This window comes from Pleurodeles waltl, chromosome 1_2 (genome assembly GCF_031143425.1).
Source record: "Pleurodeles waltl isolate 20211129_DDA chromosome 1_2, aPleWal1.hap1.20221129, whole genome shotgun sequence".
In the NCBI taxonomy this organism is placed as follows: domain Eukaryota; kingdom Metazoa; phylum Chordata; class Amphibia; order Caudata; family Salamandridae; genus Pleurodeles; species Pleurodeles waltl.
In genome coordinates, this window is record NC_090437.1 from 927,102,712 (window position 1) to 927,129,717 (window position 27,006).

Here is a 27,006-nt window from a genome sequence, read left to right on the forward strand (position 1 = left end):
AATCCCCGACCCACACAGGGATGAGTCAAGATGACCCTGACGCGTGGGACCTTTATGATGCACCAGTGTCAGATAATAGTCCTGACTGTTATCCAGCTAGACCGTCGCCACCAGAAGATAGTACAGCCTACGCACAAGTGGTGTTGAGGGCAGCGGCATTTCATAATGTCAGCCTGCATGCAGAGCCCATTGAAGACTACTTTCTATTTAATACACTGTCGTCCACACACAGCCAGTACCAGAGTCTTCCCATGCTACCCGGAATGCTAAAACACTCCAAACAAGTGTTTGAGGAGCCTGTAAAAGGAAGGGCCATTACTCCAAGAGTGGAGAAAAAATATAAACCGCCACCAACAGACCCCGTGTACATCACACAACACCTAACACCGGACTCCGTTGTAGTAGGGGCAGCTCGCAAGAGAGCAAACTCACATACTTCAGGAGATGCACCACCTCCAGATAAAGAAAGTCGCAAATTCGACGCAGCAGGCAAAAGGGTGGCGGCACAGGCAGCAAACCAGTGGCGTATTGCAAACTCACAGGCTTTGTTGGCCAGATACGATAGGGCTCATTGGGACGAAATGCAACACTTTATAGAACATTTGCCCAAGGAGTTCCAGAAATGAGCACAGCAAGTAGTAGAAGAAGGACTGAGTATCTCCAACAATCAGATACGGTCAGCAATGGATGCTGCAGACAAAGATGCTAGAACTGTCAACACAGCAGTGACAATAAGGAGACATGCATGGCTGCGTACATCAGGATTTAAACCAGAAATACAGCAAGATGTGCTGAATATGCCATTTAACGGACAGCAGTTGTTTGGGCCGGAGGTGGACACTGCTATCGAAAAACTTAAGAAGGACACTGACACGGCCAAAGCCATGGGCGCACTCTACTCCCCACAGAGCAAAGGCACATTTAAAAAAACACAGTTTTCGAGGGGGGTTTCGAGGGCAAAGCACAGAACCCATGACCTCACAAACAAGGCCCACTTATCAGAGCCAATATCTGCGTGGAAGTTTTCGGGGACAATATAGAGGGGGACAGTTCCAAAAAAGTAGAGGAAAGTTCCAAAGTCCCAAAACTCCTCAAAATAAGCAGTGACTTCCAAGTCACACATCCCCAACACATAACACCTGTGGGGGGGGAGACTAAGCAAATATTACAAACATTGGGAGGAGATAACAACAAACACTTGGGTACTGGCAATTATCCAGCATGGTTATTGCATAGAATTTCTCAAATTCCCTCCAAACGTCCCACCGAAAACATACAATATGTCAAAACAACCTATAGATCTTCTAGGACTAGAAGTTCAGGCGTTGCTACAGAAAGAGGCAATAGAATTAGTACCAAACCAACAGAAAGGAACAGGAGTTTACTCTCTGTACTTTCTCATACCCAAAAAAGACAAGAGTCTGAGACCTATATTAGATCTCAGAACATTAAATACCTACATCAAATCAGATCACTTTCACATGGTGACATTACAGGACGTAATCCCACTGCTCAAACAACAAGACTACATGACAACACTAGACCTAAAGGATGCATATTTCCATATACCGATACATCCTTCACACAAAGTACTTAAGGTTTGTATTCCAAGGGGTACACTACCAATTCAAGGTGTTGCCATTCGGAATAACAACTGCGCCAAGAGTTTTTACAAAATGCGTAGCAGTCGTAGCTGCACATATCAGAAGGCAGCAAATACATGTGTTCCTTTACCTAGACGATTGGTTAATCAAAACCAACACGCTAGAACGGTGTTCACAACACACAAAGTATATCATAGAAACCCTCCACAAACTAGGTTTCTCAATCAACTACACAAAGTCACACCTTCTGCCGTGTCAAACACAGCAATACTTAGGGGCGACAATCAACACAGCAAAAGGGATTGCCACGCCAAGCCCACAAAGGGTTCAGGCATTTCACAATGTAATACAGGCCATGTATCCAAAACAAAAAATACAAGTCAAGATGGTGATGAAACTCCTAGGCATGATGTCCTCATGCATAGCCATTGTCCCAAACGCAAGGTTGCACATGCGGCCCTTACAACAGTGCCTAGCATCACAATGGTCACAGGCACAGGGTCAACTTCTAGATCTGGTGTTGGTAGACCGCCAAACATACATCTCGCTTCAATGGTGGAACAGTATAAATTTAAACCAAGGGCGGCCTTTCCAAGACCCAGTGCCACAATATGTAATAACGACAGATGCCTCCATGATAGGGTGGGGAGCACACCTCAATCAACACAGCATCCAAGGACAATGGGACGCTCAGCAAAAACAGTTTCACATAAATCGCTTAGAACTATTGGCAGTATTTCTAGCGCTGAAAGCTGTTCAACCCATAATAAGCCACAAACACATTCTTGTCAAAACAGACAACATGACAACGATGTATTACCTAAACAAACAGGGAGGGACACACTCAACACGGTTGTGTCTCCTAGCACAGAGAATATGGCATTGGGTGATTCACAACCGCATTCGCCTAATAGCACAATTTATTCAAGGAATCCAGAATCAGTTAGCAGACAATCTCTCTCGGGATCACCAACAGATCCAGAAATGGGAGATTCACCCCCAAGTCCTGAACACTTACTTCCACAATTGGGGAACACCACAAATAGATCTATTTGCAACAAAGGAAAACGCAAAATGCCGAAACTTCGCATCCAGGTACCCACAAGATCAGTCTCAGGGCAATGTGTTATGGATGAGTTGGTCAGGGATATTTGCTTACGTTTTGCCCCCTCTCCCACTCCTTCCATATCTGGTAAACAAGTTGAGTCAAAACAAACTCAAACTCATACTTATAGCGCCAACATGGGCAAGACAACCTTGGTACACAACACTACTAGACCTCTCAGTAGTGCCTCATGTCAAACTACCAAACAGACCAGATCTGTTAACGCAACACAGACAACAGATCAGACATCCAAATCCAGCATCGCTGAATCTAGCAATTTGGCTCCTGAAGTCCTAGAGTTCGGACACTTAGACCTTACACAGGAATGTATGGAGATCTTAAAACAAGCTAGGAAACCTACCACTAGACATTGCTATGCAAATAAGTGGAAAAGATTTGTTTATTACTGCCATAAAAATCAAATTAAACCCTTACACGCATCTGCCAAAGACATCGTAAGATACATACTACATTTGCAAAAGTCAAAGCTAGCTTTTTCTTCCATTAAGATACATCTTACTGCAATTTCAGCTTACCTGCAAATTACGCACTCAACTTCACTATTTAGGATACCAGTCATAAAAGCGTTTATGGAAGGCCTCAAGAGAATTATACCACCAAGAACACCACCAGTTCCTTCATGGAACCTCAACATTGTCTTAACACGACTCATGGGCCCACCTTTTGAGCCCATGCACTCTTGTGAAATGCAATACTTAACATGGAAAGTTGCATTTTTAATTGCCATCACATCTCTAAGAAGAGTAAGTGAGATTCAAGCATTCACCATACAAGAACCATTTATTCAAATACACAAGCATAAAGTAGTTCTACGAACAAATCCTAAATTTTTGCCAAAAGTCATATCACCGTTCCACTTGAATCAAACAGTAGAATTACCAGTGTTCTTCCCACAGCCAGATTCTGTAGCTGAAAGAGCACTACATACATTAGACATCAAAAGAGCGTTAATGTACTACATTGACAGAACAAAATTAATTCGAAAAACAAAACAATTATTTATTGCTTTCCAAACACCTCATACAGGAAATCCAATTTCTAAACAAGGCATTGCTAGATGGATAGTTAAATGCATTCAAACCTGTTATCTTAAAGCAAAAAGAGAACTGCCTATTACACCAAAGGCACACTCAACTAGAAAGAAAGGTGCTACCATGGCCTTTCTAGGAAATATTCCAATGACTGAAATATGTAAGGCAGCTACATGGTCTACGCCTCATACATTTACCAAACACTACTGTGTAGATGTCTTAACGGCACAACAAGCCACAGTAGGCCAAGCAGTACTACGAACATTGTTTCAAACAACTTCAACTCCTACAGGCTGAACCACAGCTTTTGGGGAGATAACTGCTTACTAGTCTATGCACAGCATGTGTATCTGCAGCTACACATGCCATTGAACGGAAAATGTCACTTACCCAGTGTACATCTGTTCGTGGCATTAGTCGCTGCAGATTCAAATGCGCCCACCCGCCTCCCCGGGAGCCTGTAGCCGTTTAGAAGTTGATCTTGAACATTTGTAAATTTGTAAATATATTACTTGAAACTTCATTATGTACATACGCATTCACTCCATTGCATGGGCACTATTACTAGCATACACAACTCCTACCTCACCCTCTGCGGGGAAAACAATCTAAGATGGAGTCGACACCCATGTGCAATGGAGCCGAAATGGGAGGAGTCCCTCGATCTCGTGACTCGAAAAGACTTCTTCGAAGAAAAACAACTTGTAACACTCCGAGCCCAACACCAGATGGCGGGATGTGCACAGCATGTGAATCTGCAGCGACTAATGCCACGAACAGATGTACACTGGGTAAATGACATTTTCCATATATTTCTTTTAGCTGAAAAAAAAGGTTAATGGGATGTTATAATTAGGTGATGTTATAGTCCGCTGTAAATGTCAGTTAAAACACAATGTTTGAAACAAACCCCCTGAAATTTACCAGTTATAGTTTTCTCAAGTAACCCTAACTCATGTCCTAATGTAACTGTTAATCAAGCCCCTGCCATGCAGTGTTGTCATCAGATTTTGTAGTGCGGTTCAGTGATGTCATAGAACATGTCATGAATGATGTAATATGTGAGGTAATGAGCAGTGTATGGGGAGACCGTGAGTTGTAGTTAGTTGAGAACTAACTGGTGAATTCCTGTGGATTTGTTTGTTTAAAACAGTGTGTTTTGACTTTCACCTAACTGTAACATCCCTTTAATCTTTGTTTTTTTCATTGAATTTCTACTTTAAAAAAAAAAAAAATGTATGTACAGTAGGATGTCGATTGCTGTGAGTGGTGTGAGGTTGGACGCCCCCTGTGAGCACCCTACCCAAGCAGCAACACATGGCCTTTTTCCCTAAAGTAACTAAGTCAGCAGTGCGGAGTGTTGGGCTCAGACTGACTGTGACGTTACGATATAAAGGGTGTTATTTGAAGTAAGGCATACATAATAACTTTATCAAAGGTCAGAAATAACAAAATATAACACCAAAATATAAAAAGGTGGGCCTATTGGCTTTATTAATGGGTCAGCATATCAACATGTATAAAGCAGACCTATTGTATTTGTCCAAAAAATCACCAATAATAAAAAAATTAAATTTGATTAATTCACGCATTGCGATGTTTAATCCAAGTGATTGGAAAAACATTAACATGTTTTAGTATGTTTTATTAAAAAAAAAAAAACACACATCCACATATATTTGAGTCTTTCTTCTAACAGTTTTAATTCACCAAAATGCAGCCATAAACAAAACCACAAGAGGGCCCAGCAGTCTAGCTGAAGAGCATAGAGCTCCTGCTAGGAGTGCTTTAAAAAAAGATTAGCTCTCCTGGGGTAATGGATTTAATGACCCAGGAGATTTACTGTTTTTGATAATGTTGCCGGGGGAGACCTATGACCCGTGCATGCTCCTTGCAAGGCAAGAGCTGGCAACACTATTTTATTTCAGGGTGCCCACCTAATGCGCTTCTCAGTGGTATTGTTGGGGATTGTGGAGGAGCCCCAGGGAAGCTGCAGGCCACAGGCTCCCCGGTCAGCACCCATCCAGGGTGTGGCAGGAGTCGGCATTGCTCACAACTGTCAGGAGCAGTTTTTCTTTCTGCTCCTGCCAGGCTGGAGAAATTCTGTGTTTTCCTGCCTGCAAGAACACAGACAAGGATGAAACCTTTGTGCTCCCACCCGTCTGGAGCCTTTATGCTGCTGCTTGGAAGGAGCTCAAGTGCAGGCAGGGAAGCAACGGTGTACCAAAGGGGGATCTAGGGGTCCCCAGGACACCATAATGATGTGGTCCTGGTGAATGGGTTCCTTTGGGCCATACACTGGCTTAGGGAGGGGGGTGCGCAAGCCCACTAAAATTCGCCAGTTATATCTATCTCAAGTATTTATAACTAGGATTCCCTGTTTTATGGTACTTATTTATTTTTTCAACATTTCTATCTGTATTCATCCATATTTATTTTTTTGGCCATCTTACTGATATTTATCCATATTTACTGTGTTTTGAGAATAAACTGAGTCGTAAAAAGGCATATTTCTGCATTTATTTAATTCTTACACTCATAGGTTCATATTAGATTTATCCTACAAATATTTTACCATATGCCTGTATTTACGGAAATCTGATCCTGTTTTGTAATGCTCTGTCTGTCTTACCTGTTCAGCTTTTGCCTGGAATTCATTAGAGTCCACATGGAGAGTTAAAAAAAAAAAAAAAAAAACAGTATTTTTCCACTTTAAAAAATAAATACAGACAGGAAACGCATTGCTTTTCTGTATTTATCTGTAAGTACAAGTGAAAACGGAAAACTGGGAGCCTTAATTATAATTCTTGCCCAAAAGTAACTGTAACTCGCACCTTTGCTATGCACTGCTTCTACCCTCAAATATTACATCACTCATTTCCCATTAAATAACTACATTGAAAACATCCCTAATGACATCTGTAATGACATGATTGATAACACTGCACAGTGTGGGCGCAAGTTAGTCAATTTAGGGCACAGGTTATAGTTACTTGAGATAACTAGTGAATTTCATCCTTTAAAACAGTATGTTTTTCTGACATACTGACACTTTCACCTAAATATTATTTCATTATATATATTATTACGCAATTCTTCTAAAACCATATAGAAGATTACCAGGACACAAATGGAAGTCCAAATTGCTTTAATCACCAATGCTTTCCTCCCAGTACAACGCGTTTCACAGACCGTGATCCTCTTCCAGCACACAAACGGTTTCAGAAGTCATATGTGTTAAGATTGTTGCTTCTTTTTATTCAGATGCTCACAGATGAAAACGCATATAACAGCCAATGGGTTTCGGCAATACGCCTTCAACTGGGCCTTTCAAATGTCGGTGACTGACATCTTTTTATTACATAATCCCTTTGTAATTTCAGTAGCCCACCAACTAGGCTGCTTCAAATCAAATCCCTTCACCCCAGATTAACCCATTTCGTCCGCCATTTTGTTCTCATTTACCTCCATCAGTAAATCCTGTTCGTTGTATACTTGCCTCCAAAAATCCCAAAATTGTAATTTTAGACAGATTTTTCACTGGCAATTCATTGTAACGGGAAATGCATTCAAATAGCTATTCATTAAATCTGTAAAAATTCATATGACCTAGGTATTCAAAGCAAGTCATTAGACCCAACAAAAGTGCCCACATTCCCAACAGCAATGTTTACTTCAAAAGCACGTCTCCATAACAGGTTGGGCTTACATAAGGATGCCATAAAAATATAATGATGTTAACTTTCGATATTGCTCTTTGTAAAAAAAAAAAAAAAAAAAATTACATAAAAAAATGTTCCTCTTAATTTTCCTGAGGCTTAATGAGATCTAATACATATACATTTTTCCCACCTCCCTCTGGGGAGAGATATAAAGTGACGTATGCGTTATAATAAAAATTCTTGCACTACTTTTATGCTCATCATTCATACTAAGTGAAAGCACAGTGCTTCATATAGATAGACTTCATGATATTCAGAAAATACATCAAACATATTTTTGGTAATTCCTCCAGGGTACCATAAATTGGGTCTGGTGTAATTAAGGTAATCCCAACTCCCTCTGGGAGAGAAATAAAATGACGTGCCTTAAAACAAAAATTCCCACATCAATTCATTTGTGCTCCTCATTCATACTAGTTCAACCACTGTACTTCATGCAGGTAGGCTTCATTGATCATTCCTCCAAGGTACCGTAAATTATACCTCTTTCTTCCTGATGCTATATAAATTCTCATATGCCTTGTAAACAAAACGTTCCTGCTCCATTTAACTTCATATATTCTTTACATGCAAGTCTAGTACATACGCCAAGGTGCTGTGCTTTGTGCAAAATATACTTAATTGTGACAAAGTACATCAAGCATATCTTCTGCCATTCTCCCAGAGTGCCATAAAATATAATATATGTGAAGCGTTCCCATATACCTAATTAATTGGAAAAAAGTGCTTTGTAAACTGAGATACTCATGCCAGTTAATCCATTAATAAACAGAATGCCATCCCTATTTCCTAAGGTGGCAATATTATACTGAAGGGGCCTATCTCATAAAGTGCACAGTACCAACCATGGGTCCATTCCAAATAAAGTTATCTAAAAATTCTAAGGGGGCTTCTCTTACGGGATAAACATACTCCTCAATGTATATGAAAATGACATCTTTCTAAAAGTGTTTTTTTTCAGAACTGTGACTGAAAATACAACTTTACCATTAAAAATGATTTTTAGTTAAAATTATTTAGGAATCAAACATATTTCTACCTGTTCTCATAAAAAATTTGTTATCACTTATTAAACATAAGATAACCCAAATAATTAACCCATGGGATGTAGTCCTCACAGTATTGGAAAACACATTTGTGAGTTTTTCACTACCAGGATATTTATAAGTTACAAGCACATGTCCAAATTTTAAATACAACATACCCTGCCCTTTGGGCTGTTTAGGGCCTACCCTAGGGTGTGATGTGTATGTGTTAAAAAGGGAGTTTTAGGCTTAGCAAAAGGTTTATTTTGCCAATCCGATTTGGTGGTTTAAAACTGCACACAGGCTGCAATGGCAGGCCGGCGATATGTTTTAAAAAGGCTACCTAAGTGGGTGATACAGTAAGTGCTCCAGGCCCACTAGTGGTATTTAATTTAGAAGCCCTGGGTACATGCTGTGCCAATTTACTAGGGACTTAAAAGTAAATGAAGTGTGCCAGTAGGGTGTAAGCCAATTTTACCATGTATAGGGTAAGGACAAAGTGTTGCTAAGCACTGGTTAGCAGTGGTAAAGAGCACAGAGGCCCAATGCCAACAAAAACAAATTTTAGAAAACAGGAGGGCTACAGGCAGACAATTTGGGGAGGACCCTGTACAGGGCGCCAAGTCTAACAAATTCCAAATACATCATATATTGGGAACAAATTCACCAAATGAACTTCACATAGATAAGGAGTTTCATGCCCATCTAAGGTAAACATGGATTTATGAACTTGATTACAACCCTATCGGTATGAAGCAAATCAAGTACCTAAGGTTTTCATGTGAACATGAGTGAATTTCAGCAAAACAGAATGTTTACAATCAACTGAAGTAGATAATAAAGAAAAACATGGAGGTCTGTGACCTACAGTGCTCTAAAGCAGGTTAAATATTCCGGAAGAAGGCATAATCAGCAATGAGCTTTGAGAAATTTAAATGTAAAGGGATTAGAGAGCAATTAATTTCTGTAAATGACCTCTAGAAGTTGGAAAACCCATTAATAAATGAATTTCCTATAGATCACAATGACTACAATGGAAACCTGGTAATCATTACAACTAGGCAGATAATCACAGCGATGGCTGTTTCATTTATTGCTCACAAAAACTCCTGTAATGCCACCTGGGTTGTTCAGTTTACAAACACGAAAACTGAAAAAAAGTGTTACCTTGAGAAAACCTTTTAGATGAAACACATTAGGACGGAGGGTTGCTAATGTGCATGCTGAATTAAAGTTAATAAGATCCTATCCTCTGGAGAGTGACAGTCCTTTATTAGGTTTGTTTTGTGGGATAATTTGACTGGCGGTCCAGCACTGGCATAGTTGTGTGCTGCAGTATACCACTGATAAGTTAATGTGTCTAAATACATTTGTGGATTACGTTAAAGATCTGAGAAAAATGCTCCTTCAGAATAATCTGTTATTATTCGTTAATAGATGAATTTTATTCCATTTCAACACAAATCATCAGATTTAAGGCATAATCATAACAATGTTCAAACATCAACCCCTTCGCTGCCAGGCCTTTTCCCCCTCCTGTGCCAAGACTTGTTTTTTCGCTATTTGGGGTAGTCCGCGCTTAGGTCTTCATAACCTTTTGCCCACATAAAGTACCCATGCCAAATGTGTGTCCTTTTTTCCCAACATCCTAGGGATTCTAGAGGTACCCAGAGTTTGTAGGTTTCCCTGAAGGAGACCAAGAAATCAGCCAATAATACAGCTAAAACATTTTTTTTTCAAACAAATGGGAAAAGGGCTGCAGGAGAAAGCTTGTGGTTTTTCCCAGAAAATGGTTTCAACAAAGGGTTTGCGGTGCTAAAATAACCAACTTCCCAGCTTTCAGAAACAGGCAGACTTTAATGAGGAAACCACATTTTTCAACACAATTTTGGCATTTTACTGGGACATACCCCATTGTTACTGATTTTTGTGATTTCAGACGCCTTTCAGTTAGTGACCGAAATGGGTATGAAACCAATCCTGGATCCCCGGCACCCAAACATTTCTGAAAAGTAGACAAAATTCTGAATTCAGCAAGGGGTCATTTGTGTAGATTCTTCAAGGTTTTCCTACAGATAGTAACAGCTAAAATAAAAAGAAATATTGAAATTGAGGTGAAAAAAGAGCTATTTCTGTCCACGTTTTCTTCTTTAACTTTATCGAGCTATGGCAAAAAATTTAAAGCAATATACTGTTATGTCTGTCTGATTGGGAGGACATATAGGGCTTGGAGGTGCATCAAGAACCCTAGGTACCCAGAGCCACTACAGGAGCTGCACCTTGCAATGGGTTTTCATTGTATACCGGGTATACAGCAATTCATTTGCTGAAATATAGAGAGTGAAAAATAGGTATCAAGAAAACCTTTGTATTTCCAAAATGGGCAGAAGATAAGGTGTTGAGAAGCAGTGGTTATTTGCACATCTCTGAATTCCGGGGTCCCCATATTAGCATGTGAATTACAGAGCATTTCGAAAATAGACATCTTTTTTACACACTGTCTTATATTTGGCAGCAAAAAATGTAGAGAAAGACCAGGTGCAATAACACTTGTTCTGCTATTCTGTGTTTCCCCAAGTCTCCCGATAAAACTGGTACCTCACTTGTGTGGGTAGGCCTAATGCCGCAGAATGGAAACACAACATGAACAAATCATATTTTTACATTGAAATCTGACGTGTTTTTGGGAAAGTGCCTAGCTGTGGATTTTAGCCTCTAGCTCAGCTGGCACCTAGGGGAACCTAGCAAACCAATACATTTTTTAATACTAGATGCCTACAGGAATTCAGAATAGTGTGACTTGTGGGGCTCTCACCAGATTCTGTTAAATAGAATCCTTTGCAAACCTCAAAATTTGGGCCAAAAAAAACGCTTTCCCCTCACAGTTCGGTGATGGAACGTTATGGAATTTAAGAGGAGCCGCACATTTCCTTCCACCCAGCATTCCCCCAATTCTCCCGCTAAAAATGGTATATCACTTGTGTGGGTATGCCTAGTGCCCGTGACAGGAAATGCTCAAACACAACATGGGCACATCACATTTTACCAAAGAAAACTGACCTGTTTTTTGCGAATTGCCTACCTGTGGACTTTGGCCTATAGCTTATTAGCTCATCCGGCACCTAGGAAAACCTAACAAATCTGGACATTTGTGAAAACAAGACACCTAGAGAAACCCAGGATGGGATAACTTGTGGTTCTCTCACCAGGTTCTGTTACCCAGGATCCTTAGTAAACCTCAAAATTTGGCCACAAAAAACCTTTTTCCTCACATTTCGGTGCTGCAGAGTTCTGGGATCTGAGGGTAGCTACAAACTTCCTTCTACTCAGTGTTCCCCCAGGTCTCCCGATTAAAAATGGTACCTCTCTTGTGTGGGTAGGCTTAGTGCCAGAATTTAATGGTTACGTCCTGGGAAAAGAAGCACTGTGCCGCAGGACATAAACATTACATCCACGGCACAGAAGGGGTTAAATGATTAGAAAAGCCGACATGTTCTTTCTACACAGATGCTTCTTCAGGCTGTTAAATAAAAAATAAAACAATTTATTACCATAATCGTATATAGGATTAGGAATTACAGGTGACCAATTTGGTTAATTTATAACATCAAATGTTATAATAGTAAATCAATAATCTCAGTATAATTCTGGGTCATCCTTTTTGACATTATTTTAAAAAATCAAGTTAATTCAGCTAACAATTTGAAAAGAGGCACAAGAAGTTATTACACAGTGTATTATGTACATGATTTTGAAATCCATTATGATTCCCCTTCCATGTAACGCATTACCCAATAAAATACGTTAGAGCTTAAAAAAATCCACTCTGTTAAAAATCTTGCACAATGTTGAGTCTCACTTTCCTAGAAATTGCATTATCCTAATGATAACCAGTACAATATCCAGAAGTGGACAATTGCAAAATCCTTCTGTTCACCAAAACCCAGACATTTTTGTCTGAAAGAAGTCTCCTAGGTGCCTATAACCAAAGTATGTTTTAAAGGATGGTAATTTAATGTCCCTGGCTATATTTATATCCCCATATTGGTTATTATTGATGTCTTGCTTAGTGACTCTTGTTCCTTATAGTATATTATTACCCTAGGTCCCTAATTACCCTTAGGTCCCTAATTGCCATTGGGTTCCCTTGTTCTTCAGAGCATTACCTTGTTCTTCAGAGCATTACCTTTCCAAACAAGCACCATAATTGATAATCTAAATGCTGCAGATCAGCTGCCTATATTCTAAAGGCTAATATATGCACATCAATGGAAAAAACTCCCGATCTGACTGCACAATAGTAAACTGAGCACCTGTCTAAGCTGCCTTTTTATGCCCTTTTCAAACTGCCCACCAAACAAAAAACATGTGCTCTAACCCTGGAATTGAACCATACCATTTCTGGGCAGTGAGTACTGTGTTTTAGACCAAAGATTGCCATTCCTATTTCACAATTTAAGATTAAAACCTCCATCTATAAACCAATTTTATTCATCCAAATTACATCAAAACAATTGAGTAAACCCGAGGATAAGCATTGGCAGCGTCATAATAATAAATATTAAACCAAATAGACTTCATTTAAACTCAGTACCTCAAAGGCTTTATATTTACTGTCTTTTTTAGGGTTGAGTCTGTGGTTTGCTTGCGCTAGTTCATGCGTCTCACGTGAAGCCTGTCTGTTGCTTACAAACTGTTAGCTTGTGTGGCACTCTACTTTACAACCTTGTAATTCGTCACTGCAGGACTGGCATCATTTCTGTTCATCTGTGTGGAGCAGGGACCAAGCACTAATTGGTTCAACTTAATCATTGCCCGTTCGCTGCTTCCTAAGTGATTTAGGTACTATTTTGTCCTTTTTTTAACTTTTAGTGCCCTGCAGACGTGTGACTGTCAAAAACATGCCCAGCAGGACACACAAAACTGCAAGGTTTTATTTTTTGTAGCGAACGTTTTTATTTTGCCAAGTCGTATTCTCACTTTGCACTCATATTTTCTTCTGTTTTTGCTTGTGAGTGCTGTTGTCAAAAGATGTCCATTATCATGTCTAAATATTTCAAAGCAACATTCTTTCTTTATTATATGTAATTTCTGAAATGATGCTGTACACATAATCATGCAGTACAACCCAATCTGCCCCACTCCAATCTACCGCATTCTAACCCACAACCCACCCCACTCCAATCCTCATAACCCACCCCAATCTAATCTGCCCCAATCCAGTTTCCCTAACTCCAATCCAAAACAATCTACACCAATCCAAAACAATATGCCCCACTCCTATCCAAAACCATATTCGCATCAGTCCACCCCAACCCACCCAACTCCAATCCTCACAACCCTCCCCAATCTAATCTGTCCCAATCCAGTTTGCCCCACTCCAATTCAAATCAGTTTACACCACTCCAATCTACCCAATTCAAACCAGTCTGTCCCACTACAATTTGCTGCACTCCAATCCAAAAAATCTGCCCTACTCTAATCTGCCCCACTGTAATCCAAAACAATCTCCCCACTTCAAATCAAAAGTCTGCCCCACTCCAATCCACCTCATTCCAATCTGTCCCACTTTAATCCAAAACAATCTGCTCCACTCTAGTCCAGATCACCCGGTCCCCCTCGACTCTGCCCCACTTCAATCCACCTGCCTCAAACTGACCCACTCAATCCAGTCTACCTCACCCCAGTCCACCCCACTCCCATCCAGTCTACCCCCACACCACCCCACTCCACTCCAGTCTGCCCAACTCCAATCCAAAACAATCTGTCCCACTCCAAACCACCTCATGCCAAACTGCCCCACTCCAATCCGTTTAAAGCAGCTCCACTTTCATCCAAAATAATCTGCGCCATTCCATATTGCGCCGCTCCAATCCCAAACAACCCACTCTAGTTCAAAACAATCTGCCCCACTCCAATTTGCACCTTCCAATCCATTTCACTCCATTCCATCCCAGTTCACCCCACTCTAGTCCACCCCTTACAATCCAGTCCACCCCACACCAATCCAGTTCACCTCAATCCAGCCCAGTCTGATCCACCCCACCCCACTCCAGTCCATATCACCCTGCTCCAGTACAACCCACACCACACCACTCCAGTCCACCCCGCTCCAGTGAAGTCCACTGCTCCCCAGACTTTGTGGGTCCCCGTGAAGGAGACCAAGAAATTAGCCAAAATACAGCAAAAAATCTGTGTTTTTTTTTTTTTTTTTTTTAATGGGAAAAAATGGCTTCAGAAGAAGGCTTGCGGTTTTTCCCTGAAAATGGCATCAACAAAGGGTTTGAGGTGCTAACATCACCAGCTTCCCAGCTATCAGGAACAGGCAGACTTGAATCAGAAAACCCAATTTTTCAACACAATTTTGGTGTTTTACTTGGGCATTCCCCATTGTTACTATTTTTTCTGCTTTCAGCCTCTTTCTTAGTGACAGAAATGGGTGTGAAACCAATGCTGGATCCCAGAAAGCTAAACATTACTGAAAGTTAGACAAAAAAAAGTATTCAGACAGGTGTAATTTGTGTAGATCCTACAAGGGTTTCCTACAGAAAATAACAACTAAATAAAAAAAATATTGAAATTGAGGTGAGAAAAAAAAACAATTTTTCTCCATGTTTTACTCTGTAGCTGTTTCCTGCAATGTCAGATTTTTTAACCAGTATACTGTTACATCTGCTGGACTCTTTTGGTTGCGGGATGTATATAGGGCTTGTAGGTTCATCAAGAGCCCTAGGTACCCAGAGCCAATAAATGAGCTGCACCTTGTAATGGGTTTTCATTCTATACCGGGTATACAGCAATTCATTTGCTGAAATATTAAAAGTGAAAAATAGGTATCAAGGAAACCTTTGTATTTCCAAAATGGGCACAAGATAAGGTGTTGAGGAGCAGTGGTTATTTGCACATCTCTGAATTCCGGGGTGCCCATACTAGCATGTGAATTACAGTGCATTTCTCAAATGGACATCTTTTTTACACACTGTCGTACATTCGGAAGGAAAAAATTTAGAGAAAGACAAGGGGCAATAACACTTGTTTTGCTATTCTGTGTTCCCCCAAGTCTCCAGATAAAAATGGTACCTCACTTGAGTGGGTAGGCCGAATGCTCGCAACAGGAAACGCAACGTGGACACACCACATTTTTACATTGAAATCTGACTTGTTTTTTGCAAAATGTCTAGCTGTAGATTTTGGCCTCTACTTCAGCCGTCACCTAGGGAATCCTAGCAAACCTACACATTTTTGAAAACTAGACACCTAGGGGAATCCAAGATGGGGTGACTTGTGGGGCTCTGACCAGGGTCTATTACCCAGAATCCTTTGCAAACCTCAAAATTTGGCCCAAAAAACACTTTTTCCTCACATTTCAGTGACAGAAAGTTCCGAAATCTGAGAGGAGCCACAAATGTCCTTCCTCCCAGCATTCCCCCAAGTCTCCCGATAAAAATGGTACCTCACTTGTGTGAGTAGGCCTAGCGCCTGCGACAGGAAATTACCCAAAACACAATGTGGACACATCTCATTTTCCCAAAGAAAAGAGAGCTGTTTTTTCAAAGTGCCTAGCTGTGGATTTTGGCCTCTACCTCAGCCGGCACCTAGGGAAACCTAGCAAACCTCCGCATTTTTGAAAACTAGACACCCGAGGGAGTCCAGAGTGGATCCCCCAATGATTGCTTACTCAGACTCCTCTGCAAACCTCAAATTTAGGTTTAAAAAAATCACTTTTTTCCCACATTTCTGTGTGGGATCACCGCACCGGGACACATTTCCTACCACCCAACGTTCCTCTCAGTCTCACAGTAAAACTGATACCTTGCTTGTGTAGGTGGGCCAAGTGCCTGTGGCAGGGAAGAGACAAAAATATGTCAAAATTGAGGGGGAACCAAAGCGGGTCCAAAAGGGCAGTTTGAAAAATGACATTTTTAGGCTGACAAGTGCAGCAGAATTTTTATCGGTATAGATGAGACAATGTTGGGTGGTAGGTTTGCAGGGCATTGTGGATAAGAAAATGGTGCAGGTGCATGTGAAGCACACACCACCCTGGAATCAACCAGCTGTTTAGTTTTCAGATGTGTCAGCGTCTTATGGAGGGGTCGTAGAAAAGGTCTAAAAATATTTTAACCCCCCGGGGGAGCCGCCCTTACCCAAAGGGCTGCTCTCCTTATATGTTGGTATAAAAAAAAAAAATCCCTGGTGTCTAGTGGCTTCTGCCCCCGGGGGGGACCCAGGAATGGCCTAAAAAAATATTTGGCTCCCCTTATGCGTAAGGATAATAAAAAACAAAAAACCTCCCTGGTGTCTAGTGTTTTCGAGGGGCAGAAATGGCCTAAAAACAATTTGGCCCCACAGGGAGATACCCTTGCCTAAGGGGTCGCTCCCCACACATAAATGGGGAAAAAAAAAAATCTCCTTGGTGTCTAGGGGTTTTCTTCCCCCATGGGGGCAGATCGGCCTAATTATTATATCAGGCTGATCTGCCCCCGGGGGACCGAAATGGCCTAAAAATATTTTGCCCACCAGGGGAGTGGCCCTTGCCCAAGGGGCTGCTCCCCTTATGCGTAAGTGTAATTAAAAAAAAAATTCCCTGGTGTCAAGTGGAAATGACCTAAAAACAACTTGGCTTCCCAAGGAGCGACCCTTGCCTAATGGGTCGCTCCCCACACATAAATAAAAAAATTTTTTTTTTTAAAATAGCACTGATGTCTAGGGTTATTTGCGGGGGGGGGGGAGGAGATCAGCCTAATTCTACTAATTCCTAAAAAATATTTCCCCCCTCTAGGGAGGGGCCCTTCTTCAAGCGGCCGCTACCCTTATACATAAGTATAATATAAAAATAAAATCCCTGGTTGGGGGGGGGGGGATTGCGGGGGGGCGCTTTCCTGCTTAATTTGTGTGATCCCAGGCAAATATATTATTTCACCAAAACGTGTTTTCTTTATCGTCTATGAAAGCATTTTCAAATATGTGAGTTCAAAATAGCAGTCACTTTGGGTAAATATTTCCCAGTGCAGTGCAGCAATGTGTGTCAGAGCTTCCGCGTGTTAAAGGAATACACATTTTTGAAGTTTGAAGAGAGGTGCTCGCATTTTAAGTGATGTTAATTGTATGATTTCTAGAACATATTATCCGGGCTCGGCTCGTGCACAGGCTCTAAGAGCCGAGCCAGACCTTTAACTTGGCTCTACTCCCCCTGTTAATTTGTTGGGCTGCCCATCTTACTTTTACCCCCTTTTTAGAGGTAAGCCGGTGCAGTACAGGTGACGCCGTGCATAAATTGTCCTTTTCAGCGCCTGCTCCTTGTGATCCAGTAATGAGCCTTGAGCATCCTTAGAGCAGAGGGACTAAGGCTTTTTTATTGAGTGGAATAGAGGTTGGCAGATTAATTTGCAGTTAGATTCCTTCTGCGCCAGTAACTCCGCTTTACAGTGCTTTCTACGAAAATATACTTGAAAAATCGTGATGAACTGCTGACTGGCTATTTTAAAATGCACAGTATGTTAAGCCGCCTCCCTCCTACCAGTGTCACCTTTGTGTCAGTCAGTAAATAAATATCTTTGTGGAGGGCATCTAAACGCGTCTCCGAAATCAATTCCTTAAATTAGAGCCCGCGTCCCTCAACAACCTGCCAATCGTTACTTGAACATTTCCCGCCTGGTAGCTGGGTACTGTCACCAGTGAGGACTGGCACTCAGGGCTGAGGGCTGGCAGTGAACCCTGGGTGTTAATGTGCCGCGGGCCGCATGTCTATGTCTGCCTTGTGCCTGGCAGAGCCTGCGGTTTTAAATGTCATTCATTGTTTACGGATGTTAATCTCCAAGTTATTAATAAATCAGAAAGGCCTTCGAATGTATCTTTAATGCCTTTGTATCGGAGTATTGTGTAACGCATTTTTCACCAGTAAGCGAAACATTTCTCCTTTGACCTGAGAGCTCGGGTGGGGCCCGGGTGTTTACAATGCGGTCTTCTGTCCTGTCTGATGTGAAGTGTGCAGCCGTTCTTGTGTTTTTTTTGTTTTTTTGTTTTTTTAATCAAGCACCATTGTTGATAGCGGGGGGATGCGAACTACGTGTGCATTGCCAGGAAAAAGTTATGGGACTAAAAAGCTGACACCAGCTTGACATCTAGTACCTGTGTGGGACACGTTAACTGCCCCCATTTTGTGGTGGTTTCCTGTGGTAGTAGCACACGTGAATCCGATTAAGTTCTCATTAGCGACAACACTCACCTCCATTCTGGTGAGGTTCGCTTTCATATATTAGTTTTTTTTTTTTTTTAATCTATTTTTTGGGCAGTAAGATCTTGGAAAGTATTTAACATTTTTGCTTTTTTACACTTAATGGTTTCCTTAAACCGCAGGCCGGTCGGGTTCTCGGAGTAATTGCTAGGCAACGTGGAATGCTGATTCAGGCTGACAAGGCGAGGTCCCTCCCATCCCGCAGTCAGGCCATGCAGCGCTGCAGCTCCCGGGCTGCGGACCTTGAACTGCCGTGGGAGAGCAGGGCTGGGCTTGGGAAGGGATAGCCCGGGTACGTGATACTTTACAGAGCGTCGTGGGGTGGAGAGCCGGCCGCTGGTCCGGGGAGGTAACTCTGCAGTCCGCGGGACGTGCCTCGGCGGCTGGAACTGGCTCTGAACACCCTCATCTCTCGGAGGACTCCGCGTACCGACGGCTGCCTTACTGTTACTTTGCTACAGTCAGACTCTCGTGGTTTGCTGCATGGTTTGTGTTCCTCAAGGCACAGCCCCCCTTGGCTGCCACCCACAGTCCCACCGGAACATGCATTTTACAGGTTGCAGATGTGTTTTGACCCCATGAGGCAGCGCAGGTGAGACACTGTTTTGTGTGACGTTCAAGTGTATAGCGGTCCTTTGCCTCTGGCCAGCGGGGCTGTTTTTGTTGGCAGTGTCTGTCTTCTGCTGGAACCAGAGTGACGATTCAGTTTGCAAAGGTCATTCTGCACCCAGGTTCATGTTTATGCGCGTAAAGATTTCTTACTTAGACTTGAAGTTTTATTTAAAAAACGGCAAAGGTGAGAGCAGGGCTTTCACTGTATCCACTTTACATGTAATTGTGTTTACTTAGGGAAACATTTTGCAATGTAAAATAAACGCTAGCGCGGTTGTTTGTGCCAGGACATCGTGATCTACCTCCTGACAGAAGGGTCACCACCTGACGCCTCAGCGCTGCAGATCCTGTCTTCAGGCTTGGCAAGTGAGTTATCTTATGGTCTCCGTGGAAGCAAACCCCACTACCGTTTCCAGCGTGCATTAAGTGGTCTTTCAAAGATGGGGACTTGACTGGCTGCCCTCGGCGAATACTATGGCCGTCCTGCTATAGAAATAAGCACTTTAATTAATGGCAGAACACAGATGCGTATTTTTGTTTTAAGTGTAACTAAAGAAAGTAATGCTTGGCCTTAACGTGGAGCTATAGATCCGTGCCCTACGACCCCTTCCCCCCCAATGGTCTGTGCTCTTTGGTTTGTGGGTCCAGGACTGCACATAGGTGAGTGTCTGTGGGAGGTCTGTGAGGAGGAAACTAGCCCCCTCCCCACTCTTCTGCTCTGTACCGACCCCCCACTTTCTCCCAGGTCTGATTACTGTCGTCAGAAGCTGTTACATTTCCCTCAATGGTCCGCCTCTTTATTGTTATGAATGCCAAAATAATTGTTATGCGTATATGAGTACACGGTTTTACACGCGTTATGCGGTGCTGTCCTTGTGACGAGGGAGAGATGTGTACGAGGCTGTCTAGTTTTTATAGCCCCTACTTTAGCGAGGACGAGGCTCGCTTCAGTTGTAGTTGAAACAGTTGGCTGTGGGTGGTCCTGTCAAACTCGTCCTGCCTGTGTTTATTTCTGATGCACGTGACGTAGTGTGTACAGGGCGATATGCGACTCCCACGCCAGTCATCGGAGATGTAATGTGTCGGTTTATTTGTTGTTCTGACTTTTATATAGTTTGCCTTTTCAAGCTTAAGCGACTTACTTAAACGTTCTCTCGTTTGGCTAAGAAGTAGATATTCAGCCCTGTCAGCACGTGCTATGTGTTTCCAAGTTTTTTTCAACCTTGGCTTGAAAAGTAAAAAAAAAAAAAAAGCTAGTAAACATTGATTTGTTTTTCTTCTATTTTCTAATGCCATTCTTGAGAGTGGATCCCAGGAACAATGGCTTTTAACACAGTGTTAATTGGAGTCTTACTGTTGTGTTGCTTCTTTTAACATCATATTTGCAATTGACAAAGGCTGAACTAAAAATATTAGAATATTGCATTGTGTTAGTTACAGACGTTAGCTGCTGGAGCGGAAGTATTGTTGACATCTTTAACATCTAGTATCACAATTTTATTACGTCTTGCCTACAGATAACTTTAGATGTTATTTGTCGTAGACCTATTGCCTCTCGGTCATTAAAATATGTACACATAGTGGGCTTTGGGTCAGTCTTTTGCTATTGGTATGATGGCTTTCTAATCTGCCACGTCCCCGTACTTTTTATTCTCTAGCTTTCCTCCCAGTTATGTTTTTTTTTTTTATTATTTTTTTTTTTTACCCAGATCCGAAGCATTTCTTCTATACTGTCTTCCCATGGTAATGTTTCTTTTTCCACGGCTTACTTTCAGGGAATTACTTATTCGATCTCGCCTACCAGACAGTGCAAGTTGTCTGGTTGCGCAACAACTATTGTGGTTTACTAAAAACCTACATTGGGCTTAGGGCCTGCCTGTTTACTATTGGTTGGATTTATCTTCATTCTCATATGCGTGTTTCTCATGAAATGACTTGCCTCCCCCCCTTGCCTTGTTTGTTCCTTTCCTGGAGCATAGTCTTAACCATCTTTCTGATTGACTTCTAGCCTTCCGCTGCTCACATTTAGGAAACTACATTTTCATTTTTCAGTACTCCCAGAGTGCAGATGTTCAATAGCTCTCTCCTCAGTGTACTTACCCACCCCGCCCCTAAACTCCTAGATTAAAAGTACTTTCACATACATAGCGTTTTTTCCATTATTTATTTGTTTTTGTTTACTGTTCAAGTGGCTTCTGCCATCTTAGATCAGTCATTTAAAAAAGAAAAATGATACCCCCATGTGTAAACCTACAGAATGTGCGACAGGTAACAGGTGCCATATCATTGCTCCTTTTTAGGTTAAAGCCTACCGGACAGCACAGCTGTCTGCTTTGCTGAATGTGTCTTGGGGACATTCTGAAATATTCCCTGGAAATGTCTTATGCCCGTTGCTTACAATTGACTTCGCGTTTTATAACTCAGTTATTTGCTGTCTGTTTGCTGGCTTTATTTCATTTAGGCTGTCCAAGTTGTTAGTCCCTCCTATGAAGAGTAGCCTGTTTATTGTTTTCAGGTACGAGCGCTCGCTTTATTTAAACAGGCCTTTACATTTTGTTCTCATCTTGTCATATTTGCTGTTCATTCAAAGACAGAGGTGAAATGCCAGGCTCTGTCTTCTGAGGGAGCTTGGTGTTTACTTTTCTGTTTCTGACTTTAAAGTGAGAGGATTTATCAGACAATCTGGGGGTGTGAAAGGAGAGCTTTTTTTTAGTACACAAGAACATTTAATTATCTGTATATGAACTGTGCAAAGGTTTGACATAAACGGAGTTTCCTGGTCGGTTAGGATTTCTTTGGGGAATCCTACCCTGGTGAAATATTCAATCATTGTTTGTGCTACTGTTTTGGTATTCATGTGCCGTAGGGGAACAGCCTCTGTATATCTGGTGGCATAGTCCACTAATACTAGACTATAGTGATATCTCATAGAGGATGGTATCAAGGGGCCAACCAGGTCCATACCGACCCGGGTGAAGGGAACTTCTGTTATCAGTAAAGGATATAGAGGGGCTTTCGGTTGCTGTGGTGGATTTGTTAGTTGATAACGGATACATTAGGCACAATGTTTCCCAATGTTTCCTGATGTCTGAGAAGACCCCTGGCCAATAGAAACGGGTTAATAGGTATGTTTCTGTTTTCTCTCTTCCAAAATGTCCACCTCCAGTCTGATAATGAGCTAGGTGTAAATACCTACGGTCTGAATGGGGTGGGTACTAGTAATTGGGTTTAAGTGTGCTCTGGGGTTTTGACATGTCTATAAAGTAAGCCCTTTTTTCTCAATAAAACATATTCCTACCTTGTCAGGCATGTCTTTAACTACCTGTTCCCATGCATTTTTAAGGGTGGGGTCCTCTCGCTGATGAGTACGGAAGCTCCCTGTGGGTTTGCTCATAGAGGAGGCTGTGGGGGAAAAGAAAATGTTATGAGCAATGACTCCTTTACTATAGTATTTCCTATTATCTCTCTTTTGTGTTCTGGTTAGCCTTATCTTGGTCTTACCCAGTTGTATCTCCTCCCCTCTAAAAGGTCCCTCCTGTAACCATCATTGTGAGGACTTCTCTTACCCAATAGCTTTCTCTAGTAGGGATACGACCTCAGGATAGTCGGTACCTATAAGGTCATGCACAAGACCTGGGATTCCCCCACCAGAAGTATTTCTCTTTTGTCCATCTACTCAAGGGATACCTGGGCTAGAAGATAGGTCTGTGTCTCCCCGTGTACACGTTATGGCGTTTTCTTTTTGGACAACCATTTTTCTGGCGTTAGCATTTCAGCCTGTATTAATGGCTGGTGACAACCCAAATCTATGAAGACTTGCATCGGTTGCCCATTAACCTTCCTCCCGAGTGTGTACTTCTTCTGGTATCCTCTAATACATAGACCCTTCCTCTAGAAAATCAGATTTCCATGGGTTCCGTTGAGGACAATATCTGGCGATATGGCCCCACTCAATGCAATTATAGCACTGAGGCTGACTATCGCTCTCCCTCCCTATAGGTTTGGGCAATCTAGGTGTCTGGATTGACTCTCGGAATGGTGGTTTTTCTAGGGGCTGTTTCCCTGTAGGAGGGAGTGCTCTTAATGTCTACAGTTCTGTGATAGGCGTTTGCCAGTTCAGTAGCTTTAGTTGTGGATACATTTGGATGCTGCTTTATCCAGTTTATAGTTGAAGGGGGTAAAGCTTCCATGTATTGTTCAAGGAGAATTTTCTGAATGATTTCCTCTTTAGAAGATTCCTCAGGTTTTAACCACCTTAAGCCTAAATCTTGGACACAAACAAATAATGCTCCAGCATTGTCCTGGGAACCCCACTTCTCTCGTCTGAACCGGGCCCGATAATGTTCACTGTCCAATCCTAACCTCTTGAGTATGTGTTTTTTCAAATTTTATTTCGTCATATTGGGTGCAACCTCCTGGATTGTCAGCCCGATGGGCGTTCTGTAGTTCGCCTGTCAATAAGGGGGTGACGTATAGGCCCCAACGTTCCTTGGGCCATGTGGCCGAGAGGGCAACCCTCTCAAAATTAGTGAAAAAGAAATCTGGATCCTCTCTGACTGCATATTTCTGAAAAACCGAACTGGGTACATTTGGATGCACCTTAGCGCTAGCAATAGTCTGTCAGTTTTTGTACAGCAGTCTTGTGCACCAATTGATCGTTTGGTGTTATGGTGGCTTGACTTTTTAATTCCGCCTGGAGTTGCTCCTGGTCTTTCTCGGCATTCTTTACTTGCTCCTCAAAGACTAGCTGTAGGTGTCTTTGTCCCTCTGCCAGTTGGCGTATCATGTCGGCCAGGCTAGTGTCCGTATTCTTTATTACCTAATCCCACTTCTGACACCACTGTGACGGTTACTATGGTAACTTTTGAGGGCCACGCAGTCAAGATTGGTGGGACTGTAATTATTTATTTCTTATGTAACAAGTGGGCAAACACCGTATTACAAAGGTAACTGGAGTCCTTCTGGTCTTTTCCTCTTTTGAGACTGGTTACTCTGTCTTGGGATGTGGTGGCAGGCGGTTGGTGCCAGGTTCTGTTGTTCCCCGGTATCTCAAAATGAAGGAGAACTTCATCAGGTAAGTGTACTAGTGGGAATATGTTTGGGCCTTCATCAGGTAGGGGGTGAGTGAGGGATGTTTAGACAGGGATTATTCCGAAGTGCAGAACACATGGTTTTTTACATGCAGACAGGTAAGTGACTCGCTCCTGACCCTCCTTACTTCCCTCTCGCGCCCCTTAACCCCAACAGGTACATTTGAGGTGAAAAATCTCTGTACCTTGTATAGCCACGCTCCTCCAGGAACATGGTGTGCTTCTTTGGTGGTGTCCTCCTTTCTGGTTGGCTTTCAGTCCCCTCCAATGCCAAACAATCATCATGATCCTCAGCTTTCCGCCTCCTTTTCCTCCTCCTCGTTGCTCCTTTCTGTGTCCCCTTTTGGGTCCTCCTCCGATCCCGGGTTTTTTGTCCTAAGTCCTCTCTTCTTTCCTCTTCTTCTGCTTTCCTAGATGGTCTTCTGGTCGCGTTATGGCGTCCTCCTGCTCCTTCTCTCCTTGCTGAACTCTGTCTCCGTCTCCTTGTCTTTCTTTCTCTCCCCGTCTTTTAGCCCCTCCTCCTTTACCTGAAAGTAGTCGTTCCAGGTTAGGTCATTTCCCAGCATAGTGCCCCCGGGGCACTTTCTGGAGCTGGCGTCGAGGGTTGTCATGGCAACTTGGTCAGCCACTCGTGAACTCGTAACAGCGTTCCCGTTACAATGATCAAAATAAATCAGCATGCTACGTCATGCCATTTCCACACATTATCGTTTGTGCATCATATAGTTTTTATCAGTAAAACTGTATGTCTTTACAATGGTAATGGGCAGTTGAGTTGAAAATGTGTTATGGCAATGCACTACCACACCATGCATACTCCACTCAGACACACTATGACCTTCCACTCTACGACTTTCCTCTCTATGCCACTCCTCACCGCTCACTTTTAGTAACGCTGGACAGCAGGCCTTCTGGTGTACAATATGGCTGAAACACATTGGTAACACCAATAGCTCTTGCAACAAGCTCTTTTGGCTTAGCTAGTGTTTTTCTGTTTTCATCTTTCTTAAGCATACAGCATTGGCAAAACCAATATCGTGGAAGTCTGAATTGCTTAGCTGTCCTGATAAACCATTACAAGCTACTGATTACCAGACAACCCATGTGAGCCCAAAACATGATGCAGATATCGTCCACCCATTGAATGGAGGCAGAAAAAGTAATTGCAGGCTTGTGAAGATCTCAACGCAGCAAGAAGGTTCAAAGTTCTTCATTACACCACTTCCTCTGCCTCACCCATCTGATTCTCTTTATTTGTGATGTTCTGCTTGTAACTTTATTTTAAGGTAATGTCCAATTTTCCACTTTGGTTGCATTAATTTCTCTTATACAGATCTTCAACTTGGTTGGTAATAGCAGACCCACGCCTGACCCGTTGAGATGATACTCCGTTTTCATCACTTCCATAGCCTTCCTTCTTGACTCTTGCTGTTGGCTTAATTTAGGGAAGGGTAGGATGCATAACATTTGAAACCAAGGCCTTCTCTACTTCCTGATATCAGCAGTGTCCTTGCCCTGTTCCTGCATACTCAAATATATCAGCCCTGTCACTCCTAAATGCTTTTTGATTTGTTTTCCGGCTCCCGTATCTCAAAGTGTATAGTAAAAAGAGAGGTCGCCCTGCATACCTAGAAACCTGAATTATAATATGTAAATAAATATTGATTATTTTTTGTGTAATTCGAAACACAAATAACAGTATAGGGATGTTGTACCAAAGGTTACTTTACATTACAATAAGGTTTTTTGGGTTCAAAGACATGCAGTAGATAACAAAAGCAAAAACACAGCACTCTTTACTTCAGCAGTCAATACATTTGTATATCTAGGTAACGTAGGTAATGATTCATAGTTTTGGTGATGGCACAATGATCAGGTTTGTCAAACGTCCCTTCAGTGTTGAGAAAGCACCTTGAATCACAATGCATGACACCTATGATGTGAACTACACAAATTTAGACCAGGACTGAATATGATGACAGTCTCATAAGATCCCTTTAAAGAGGAGGGACAGTTCAAGGGGAGACTGATGTCAGTGTTTTGACACTTACAGGAGTATTTGTCTGGGTCTTCATCAGGACAAGGTAAAAAGTGATTGTAGCCTTGCAACCCCTGTCCTCGATGAAACAGTGTATGCTCTACAGGATGAATCTGTGAAGTAATTTCATTGTAGACAGCATGACCAAATTGTTAAATCCTGGGCAGACAAAACCTTCAATCTTGATTGAGGGCAAGCAAGAAGTAACACTCCTTCTGTGCTTGGAGAGAGTAGTTCCACTGGAAGCTCCTCCCATCAAAGGAATCCAAAATGAGTGATGCACTGTTGGACCTGGCCCGTATGCTGGGTTATTCTGAACCCTTTGCCTTCTACCTCCTATTTTTTCTGACCTGTGTTTGTTGGCTTTAGGACTCTGGGCACTTTAGCACTGCTAACCAGTCCTAAAGTTCATATGATTTCCGTCTACAATGTGTTGGTGATTGGTTTCTCCATGATTGGCATATTTGATTTACTAGTAAGTCCCTAGTATAGCGCACCAGGTGTGCCCAGGGCCTGTAAATCTA

The 27,006-nt window shown here is 42.1% G+C and overlaps 1 protein-coding gene across 4 annotated transcripts in view; it reads left to right on the top strand.

Annotated features, from left to right (window-relative positions):
- Window positions 1-27,006, top strand: part of MTUS1 (microtubule associated scaffold protein 1) — an 810,444-nt gene that overhangs the window by 107,256 nt on the left and 676,182 nt on the right. Inside the window, exon 1 of one of the 4 annotated variants that reach the window (XM_069200384.1) lies at window positions 18,922-19,334. The exons of 2 other annotated variants lie outside the window; for them this stretch is intronic. The gene's annotated coding sequence lies outside the window, so the exon portion shown is untranslated. Of the gene's footprint in view, window positions 1-18,921; window positions 19,335-27,006 lie in introns of those variants that run through there. One more of the 4 variants, XM_069200394.1, reaches the window with a different exon arrangement.